Here is a 10,086-nt window from a genome sequence, read left to right as displayed (position 1 = left end):
CTTGCATGTCATGGTGAGCAATGAAGTTGTCAAATTATTTCCTTTAGAGAAAAAAGTGAAAGGATAGAATTGGACAGTTTTGAAAGGACATCATTTAGAAAGGAGGGAAGTTAGAGGATCTAGACTGACAAACGAAACTCAAGATACAATGTAATGAAACTTCCTATATTTCAGTAAGTAGATATAAGGAGAAGGGGATAAAAATCATTATTTAGTGGTCTGGGTGATGTGGGCTGCATTTCTCAAACAGATGGCAGATAATGTGGGTCAGCATAGACCTACAAAAAAGTGTCAGATTGTAGTTTTGATAAAGTGATACATCCAAGGAAAATGAATGGAATTTAGAACTTCTATTTTAGCATGTCCCTCTGCTCCTGGAATTCCTATCCTCAATGTTACTGAATTAAAGCTTCCTCTCCTTGTCTCCTTTCATTTTATACCATGACATTCTAATACATTGTTATATTTTCTTATTGTATTCTCTTTGTCTCTGAATTGCATTAGGCCAATTGTTTAATGTATCTCTGGATTAAAAGGACTACCCAAACTACATTATGTTGGTCACCCAATCAAAGTGCATATACATATTCTTCATAATTGAGACATTATGCAATGAATAAAAATTGTCATACATTTTTCCTATCTAGCTGCTTCTGCCCTACACTAGTTAATATTCTTTCCATAACATGGTGATTAGCCTATTGGTGTTCTGAGTTCTCATGTTTTTCTGTATTTGTGGGTATTTTAATAAGCTACAGAAGGCTGCTTTGAGGGCTGCTGAATAGAGGATATTTTTAACGAATATTAATGCAGCTGAGCCTTAGTTGTGTTTTCGAAAATGGTCATAGAGGAAACATGAAAGTGATAAGAAAAATACTTAGCATTAACATTTCTACAAGATTGGATAGCAAATTCCATTTATATGTTAACAGGTTTTCACTAATAAATACAACTCTTTCCAGACACCATGAGCTACATAGATTAGGCCAAGCTGTGCTTGACCTGTTGAGTGAGTGACCACATTCTTCTTTATCCTCGACACGAAAGGATTATTAAAGTCATGGTGTTTCAGGCAACTACTACCAACTTGTCAACGTCACTTATTTGCCATTTTTAGGTTAATTCCAGTTTGGAAAATGATTAATAAGAAATCTAAAATCATAAATTATTCAGACTAGAAGGAAGCTGAAGAGAATGCAGGGAGGTGCTCCAACTGGATGGGTAAGCTGGAATTAGATGTCAGATCTCTTGACAAGTCTGATGTCTTTTTCATAGGCTTATGAACTGGGCTAGATGAATTCTTTGTCAGTATAGTGTAATTATATGAATGTTTATGATTTTTAAAGCTTATTTTTAATTTTGGAAATAATTCAAGCTTATGGTACAGCCAGTGTACCATATATCCGGCACTTAGAGCAGTCAAAAATCACAGAAACAGAAAGTAGAAGTGCTTACCAGGGACTGGAGAGGAGGGAATGGGGATTTACTATTTAGTTGGCCTAGAGTTTCAGTTTTACAAACTGAAAAGAGCAGGTTTTTTGTTTTGTATTTATTTTTCATTATTTTCTAAAGGGCATGTGTACTTGCTGGAGAGAAAGAAACAAAGTGAGAAAGCACCCCACTCCCCCAAGGAGCATGGTTACACTGCGATTCCTTCTTTTCTCCTTCATTGTGGGATTTGGAGCACATATGGACATGCACCCAGGGAGTTTTTTAAGCCACCAGATCCAGGACTCAAACTGTGGGGTTGGCCATATGGAATCTAGCAAGCTCAATCACTGTATTACAGGCTGGCCCGTAGAGTTGAAGATGGACAGTGGTGATGGTTGTACAACATAATGAGGCATGAACTGTACACTTAAAATGGTTATGATTGGGGGCCAGCCAGGTAGCGTGGTGGTTAAGGTGGCTGTCATTTCGAGTCCTGGATCTAGAGACAAGAAACATACCAAGCATGTATGCATTGATAATCCAAAACCCAGAGAGGAGAATGGAGGAAAAGAAATTGCAGCCATCCCCGTGGGAGGTGATTTCTAACTTTTCTTCTTTATCTCTCAGTCTCTTTCTGGCAAGCCCATGTGCCCAATAGCAAACCATAAAATAAATAAATAAATAAATAAATAAATGATTAAGATATTAAATTTTTCATTATATATCATCAGATAAAATATTAGAAAAAAGCAGGCCCATTTAAATAAATAAGTACAGAAACTATAAAGTAAAAGTATCTTCTAAGCCCCTCTACCCCATTATCTTCCTGTTCTATGCACTACTTCTTCATACTCCAACTCACTTTCCAGGGGAAACGTGTATATATATATATATACACACACACATGTATATGTAAATATAATAATCTAACATAAATATATTCACAGATGTTTCTGTGAACATTGATAGAAATTCAGAGTGCTTCTATTTATTTTCACAGACAATGCTGCAGTGAGCATCCTTGCATATAAATTTCCAGTAAACATAACTGTCATTAAATTACAGAGGTGGAATTGTGAGCCAGAAGTTTTGTGTTTTATATTTTGATAGGCCTTGCTAAGTGGTTCTCCAAAGGCTGAACCAACTATTTTCCTATGAACTAGATGGCATAGGAATGTGCCCATTTCCCTAATGTTGTCAACACTGAGCATTGAAATCATCACCATCTGGTAGGAGAAAATCTTTAAAATATCTTAATTTACATGTATTTAATTCTGAGGTTAAATGTGGATTTTGTTTTACTGTCTACTGTATTTTTTTTTTGAGAGGTTTTCGCTATAGGACACGTGCGCTCGCCAGACAGACAGAGAGAGACAGAAAGCAAGAAATCACCCCCCAGGGAGGATGGTCACGCCGCAATCCCTTCTCCTCCATTCTCCTCTCAGGATCTTGGGCACGCACGCACACGTGCCCGGCATGAGTTCTAAGCCACTGGGTCCGGGACGCAAACCACAGTCGACTACGTGGGAATCCAGCGACATAACCATTATGCTAACTGCTGGTTCCCTTGTCTACTGGAGTTATTTATACAGCACCATTTTTCATTTCCATGATCAATTTTAGTGTTTTGTTTTTTTAGAAAACAAAAGCTGCAAGAAAGACCTGAGTTAGTTATAATTATCCTTATTTTCTGCTAATTTGAAATTTTTCTTTGATCCATTTCCTCAGTCCGGGTTTTCATGTTCTCTAAAAATGATATTATTCTTCCTCCACAGTGACTTGTGTCCCTGCCCTAAAGAGAAAAACAAAAACCCTTCCTTAACTTTTCATCTTGCTTCATTTGGGAAGATTCAGCATTGATCACATTAAAACAGCTGTCTAAACCAAAATCCACCAAGAGATGCAGTATGTCATGGTAGAGAAAATTATGTCTTTGAAATCAAACAGGCAAACCTACTAGGTGGATTTGACTAAAAACTAGTAGCTATACTTTCGTAACCAAATTAGGTAATGACTCCCAGCTTTGATTTTCTCATCTGAGAAAGGGGGGTGGTGATATGTTAAATATGGTAAAAGAAGAACATGACTCATAAGGGATTTTTAAGAACTAGGACCAGGGGACCAGCAGTTAGCGTAATGGCTATGTCTCCGGACTCCCACGTAGTTGACTGCGGTTCAAGTCCCGGTCCCAGTGGTTTAAACTCACGCCGGACACATGTGTGCGTGCCCAAGATCCCAAGAGGAGAATGGAGGAGAAGGGATTGCGGCATGGCCATCCCCCGGGGGGGTGATTTCTCGCTTTCTGTCTCTCTCTCTCTCTCTCTCTCTGTCTCTGTCTGTCTGGTGAGCGCATGCACCCTATAGCAAAAACCTCTCAAAAAACAAAAAAAAAGCTAGGACCAGCAGTTGTCATAATGGCCATGTCGCTGGAATTCCATATAGTCGACCCTGGTTCGAGCCCTGGACTTGATGGCTTAAACTCATGCTGGGCGGGTGTATGTGTGTGCCCAAGATCCTAAGAGGAGAAGGAATTGTGGTGTGGCCATCCCCTCTGGGGTGTGATTTCTCACTCTCTGTCTTTCTTTTTCTGCTCACGTGCCCTATAGCAAAAATTTCTCAAAAAAAAAAAAAAATGAATGATATGTAGTGTCATTATTGTTAAGTAATTCAGGAGCTGCAATGCCTTTTGTATAATTTACTTTGTTCAAAATAAGTAGAGTTTCTTTTTTGTTTAAAGAATTTAATTTTTATCTATTATTATTTTTAAATTCTACTATAGGGCACATGCACTCATCAGAGAGAGACAGGAGAAAAAGACAGGACAGAGAGAAGGCAAGCTACCAAGTCTAGAACTCGAACCATAGTTAACCATGTGGGTGTCCAATGCCTGAACCACCACACCACCTGCTGGCCCCAGTACAGTCACTTTTCACTTAACTATTGAGTTCTATTCCTAGGTCTATCTTTGAGTAAATTGGTTGATAAGCGAGGAGCTTAAAATTGGTTATCTTGGGGCCAGCAGGTGGAGTAGCAGTTGGGGCACTGGACTCCTACATGCCTGAGAGCAGTTGGAGACCAGAACCTGGTGGCTTTAAAATTTCTCTGGGCGCCGGTGTGTGCATACCCAAAATTGCCAGAGGAGAAGGGATTCCAGAGTGGCCATCCCCCCTGGGGGAGTGATTTCTCACTTTCTCCCTGTCACTCCGGTAAGTATATGTAACCTATAGCAAAAAATCTCCAAAAAAAAGCAGTTATCTTGTGGTATGTCACAGCATGATAGAGTATTTAGTTTTCAATAGATACTATGTGACAACACATTAGAATAACGTAATTCTTTTGCAAAAGCATACCTTAGATAAAGATCAGAAGTGACAAGACACAATAATATAAATCTGGTGTAATTATTTATTTTTCTTTTATTTTCTTTTGTATTTTAATTTGCCATAGGGTGTGTGCACTCACCAGAGAGACAGAGAGAGAGAAAGTGAGAAAGTACTCCCAAGGAAGACTATGCCACAGTCCCTTTTCCATTCTCTGCTTGTCCCAATGTCCAGTGTATTGTTTTTCTTTTTTAAAGTAATTATTTATTTATTTAGTTCCATTTGTTTTTATTTTTTTAATTTGACCAGAGAGAGAGAAACAGGAAAAGGGAGAAAGCAAGCCGCCTGGTCCGGGTCTCAAACTGCGTCAGCCATGTGGGAATCCAGCATTTTAAACCACCATGCCACCTGCTGGCCCCTTGGTTTTTTTTAAAGCCACCAAGTATAAGACTTGAACTGTGAAGTCAGCCATATGGGACCCAGCTGCCTTATCCATTATGCTACCTAGTTGGCCTTGTAATAATTTTTATTTATTCTGAATACTAATGTGGATACATAATAAAGTACAAATTTGTAAATGAAATATATAGTCATGTATGATTGTAAACACTTTGTCTAGAGAATTCTAACCAAATGCAGGAATGAGTCAGACTAAGAAAGGGGATTCTCTACACTAGAGAACTTTTCCTAATTCCCAGTGGACATTGAACATGTAAGTCATTAAGTGAGGAGTGGCTATAATGCAGTATACCCAAAGTTGTGTTCTAGGCTTAAGTTTCTATTTTTTTAATGGTAATCATTTCCCTCTAAATGCTTAGCTAGATTCTCTACACAAATCTCTTTGTTTCATGAGGCATTGATTGCTATTATGTAGAGGAGGACTAATAGTGCTGCCAAAGGTCTCTGGTTCAGAGAGAATTTTTCTTACAATATTGCTTAGCATATTGTACCTTATCATCATGTTGCCTTTCAGAGTAAGTCTTTAGTTCATCTTTTTTCTCAATGATTCTATAGGGAGAATCATGTTTTTAGGAACTCAATAGTTCCTTGTTTTGAGAAGACCCTGATATACTGATAGGCCAAAGTGACTGGACTTAGCTGATTTAGTTAGAATGAATCCTACTGAAAAATAAATCCTGTTTACCTGAAGGATAACTATTCAGAAACAAATCTCCATCCTATAACCTTTTATTTCAATTTTTAAATAGAAAATGTATTACATGTATATTAGTGAAAATTCTTTAGAGAAACAGAGCCAGTAGGATACATAGATATATGAGGACATTTATTATAGGAATTGTCTTACATGTTTATAGAGGCCAAGAAGTCCCACAACATGCTATTCTGCAAGCTAGGGAACCAGAAAAGTCAATGGTGTAAGTTTGAAGACCTGAGAATAAGGGAAGACAACAGTGTAAATCTCATCTGGTAGAAGATGAGAATTGGAGGGAACATAGATGTTAGAGGGGATTGGTATAAGTTCCGAATGTCCAAAAGCAGGAGCTCTGATGTCAGAAAGCCGAAGATCAATGTTTCAGCTCAAGAAGAGAGGATTTACTCTTCCTCTACCTTTTTGTTCTATTCTATTATTCAACAGATTGAATGATGTCTAGCCAATCAATGTTTCAGCTCAAGAAGAGAGGATTTATTCTTCCTCTACCTTTTTATTCTATTCTATTATTCAACAGATTGAATGTTGTCTAGCCATATAGATAAGGGTATAGCTTCTTTATCCAGTCTACTGATTCAAATACTGATCTCTTCTAGAAGCACCCTCATAGACATACCAGAAATAGTCTTTTACCAGCTATCTAGGTGTCCCTTAGTCCAGTCAGGTTGACACATAAATCATTACAACATAGTTCAAAAGTCACATTGTATGAAAGGAAAATAGTGAATATTTTTTCACTCACACCGACTACCTTCCAGAAGGTACTACCCATCCTACTCTTTGAAGTTTCCAGTATATTGGAGAGAAATTCTAATTAAGTGTGACAGTTCACTCAGCTTTCTCACTCACTCATCAGTGATTTTTCTTTTTAATTTTCTATAGGGCACATGCACTTGCTAGAGAGACACAAAGAGAGGGAAGTGAGAAATCACTCCCTCCCCGCCCCCCAAACCCCAGAGAGGATGGCCATGTCACAATCTCCCTTCTCCTCCATTCTTTCAGAATTTTGGGCATGCACAGACATGCACCTGGCATTACGTTCAAGTTGCTGAGTCCAAGATTCTAATTGCGCAGTCAGCCATGTGGGATCCAGCCACCTTAACCTCCATGCAGTCTGCTGGCCCTCTTGTTATTCGTGATTCTTGATGGAGTTTGAGGGTTCTAAGAAGAAAGTATTTTAGAATCTAGGGCTGGAAGTTTCAGTCATGAGTTTTTTGTTTTTGAGAGGTTTTTGCTACAGGGTGCATGCACTCACCAGGGAGACAGAGAGAGACAGAGACACAGAAGACACAGAAAGTGAGAAATCACCCCCCAGAAGGGATGGCCACACCACAATCCCTTCTCCTCCATTCTCCTCTCAGGATCTTGGGCATGTATGGACATGCGCCTGACGTGAGTTTAAGCCACCAGGTCCGGGACTTGAACTGCGATCGATTACATGGGAGTTCAGCGCCATAGCCATTACGCTAACTGCTGGTCCCAGTCATGAGTTTTTTGTTTGCTTGTGTTTTGTTTTGTTTTGATGAGCAGAGTGTATTTTGACAGACTGATTTGTCACATAGTGACACAATTTTTCTTTAAAGACCAGATATGTTTTACTCTGCCAGTAATACTTCGGAAAAGCCAGAGGTTGCAACAGAGAGACTAAGAATACTCTCTTCCCTAGATGCCAAGTGAGGTTTCCAAAGTTTTCTTAGTCTCCTGTCAGTTTGGCTGCCACATTTTGTTAAAGTTTGAATCCCCTTGAAAATTCCCATGATTGTTTGGTTCAGATTCAATTGTAGACATTATCTTGTCCATTTAGCATCATTCTGGATGGTTCTTCTACCATAATTGGTGTCCAAAGCTTTTCTTTGGACAATTCAAGCTTGAGCTAATGTGGCCCAGTCAGTCTGACTTGGATCCTGTTGGTGCTGAAATGACTGCATCCACTTTTGTTGCTTCAAGGGCTATTGTAGCCAAAGCTGTCCTCTTTGATCCCACATCCTTTCCTTTAAAATATATTTGATTGTCTATCCACTCTGATTCTAGGACACTGTTGTCACCACCATTCCTGTAATACATCTCCAACCCTTTTGGTGCTTCTACTTCACGAACCTCTGTCATGAGATTTTAATATTCAGTATTCAACCTCAAGAGAGGTTAAACAGATTGAGAAACATTGAGAGAAATAAATTGTTAGAGACAAAATAAAATGGTTCCTTGACCTACTTTTTGGAATCTCTACTGCAATAATATCCTGTGTGTGTGACTTCCTGGAGGCTACTTAAATGAAAATGTATAATAAAGTAATTCAAGTGTGTTGTATACTCTGGCCACATCTTATTAAAATTTGTGGGTTAAAACTAACAGTAATACTTTTGTCTGGAAACAGAATACAACTAAGTAGAAATCACCCATTTTCAAGTCATAATGTATTGTATATAATTACAACATTATATATATGCAGTATACAAATATATATTCTAGGGAACCAGCAGTTAGCATAATGGCTATGTCGCTGGACTCCCACGTAGTCGACCGCGGTTCGTGTCCCGAACCCGGTGGCTTAAAACTCACGCCGGGCGCGTGTGCGTGCGTGCCCAAGATCCCGAGAGGAGAATGGAGGAGAAGGGATTGTGGCGTGACCATCCCCTCTGGGGGGATGATTTCTCGCTTTCTGTCTCTCTGTCTCTCTCTGTTTGGCGAGCGCACGCGCCCTATAGCAAAAACCTCTCAAAAAAATATATATACATATATTCTATATAGTATTATATAAAACTACAGCATGTGTTGGATAATATTGACATTCGTATAATTGTATATTTTCAAGCCCTATATAAATAAAACTCATTTCCATGACTGCATCCTTATGAATAGTTAAAAAATCAAAATAATAGTTGTTTAAAAACTTGCCAGAGCTCATAAACACCTAATTACTTGTACCTATTTCTTATCAATACTTTAGATGTTTTTCCCTAAGCAAATAAATCTATTTTTCATGAAATAATTTTTCTGTTTTAGCATACATTCCTTTTTTTATCTCAAAGCCTGCACTCTTCATTATATAACCTTCAGGCTTTATGAGTGAGGTAATCCACTCCCTTCTCTGCTGGAGGGGGAATGTTTTTCTGTGCTACCATGTAATTTGCTTTACACCAATTATTGCTATTTGTAACCATATCTTGTGATCACAAGATGCATGTAGCTGAATTTAGAATCTGTTGAGAACACAGAAGGCAGCAGTTCTGTTTCTAAATGTCATTATTGACTTAATAATCTTAACTCAAATAATTTATAGATGTTCAAATGCATGAATCCAAATCATCCATTTCTGAAATGTACTTTGGGTAAATCTCTTAAAATGTTCTATTGTTGCAAACAGCTATCTTTTGCATAATTTTATTTATACAAATCTTTACAATTTTCTAAGCTTATTTTTCAGTGAGATAATTTAAGAGATGACTTATCAATGGAAACTTTTTTCCCCCTTAATTATAGAAGCCAAATATTGTGTTCCAGATTGCTCAGGGACTCATACCTAGAACCATGTGATGCCTTATGATCCTTTCTATTCCTTTGATTAAGAACTCATTAATGTGAGAGGGCCAGCCAGTAGGAGTGGTGTTTAAGGCAACTGGATCCAACATGGCCAACTGTGTAGTTTGAGTCTTAGACCTGGTGACTTGGAAAAACCTGCTGGGAGCATGTGTGTACATACATGCCCAGAATCCTGAGAAAAGAATGGAGAAGGGATTGCAGTGTGGTCATTCCTCTGGGTGTTGGGAGGTGCTTTCTCACTTTCCCTCTTATTCTCTTTCTTCAGTGAGAGAAAGCAAAACAAGAGGAAACATTGACGTGTATATTAGTGAGATCTTTTACTAATCATTTTAGATGAATTTGACAAATGTTTATTAGGCCCCTGTCCCCTTTTAATTTTGGTCTATATTTCTTTTAAAATTGTACCAAAACATGGGACCAGTTGGTGGTGGTGTGGCTAAGGTGCCGGATTCCTACATAGTCGACCTTGATTTGAGTCCCAGACCCAGTAACTTGAAAATCACATTTGGTTTGTGTGCTTGTGTAACAAAACCCTGAGGGGAGAATGGAGGAGAAGGGATTGAGGGTGGTTATTCTCCCTGGCGGGGGAGGGAGGGTGGGGTGGGGAGGTGGGTTGGGAGGAAT

General features: G+C 38.6%; 1 pseudogene; it reads right to left on the bottom strand.

The window, feature by feature from the left end:
• Positions 1-7,626: 7,626 nt before the first annotated feature.
• Positions 7,627-7,907, bottom strand: LOC114006542 (arginine/serine-rich protein PNISR pseudogene; annotated as a pseudogene).
• Positions 7,908-10,086: the final 2,179 nt, after the last annotated feature.

The sequence above is a fragment of the Tupaia chinensis genome, unplaced genomic scaffold (genome assembly GCF_000334495.1).
Source record: "Tupaia chinensis unplaced genomic scaffold, TupChi_1.0 Scaffold148792_1, whole genome shotgun sequence".
Classification (NCBI taxonomy): Eukaryota; Metazoa; Chordata; class Mammalia; order Scandentia; family Tupaiidae; genus Tupaia; species Tupaia belangeri.
Note: the sequence above shows the minus strand (reverse complement) of the source record. Positions and strands in the feature narration are given on the sequence as shown.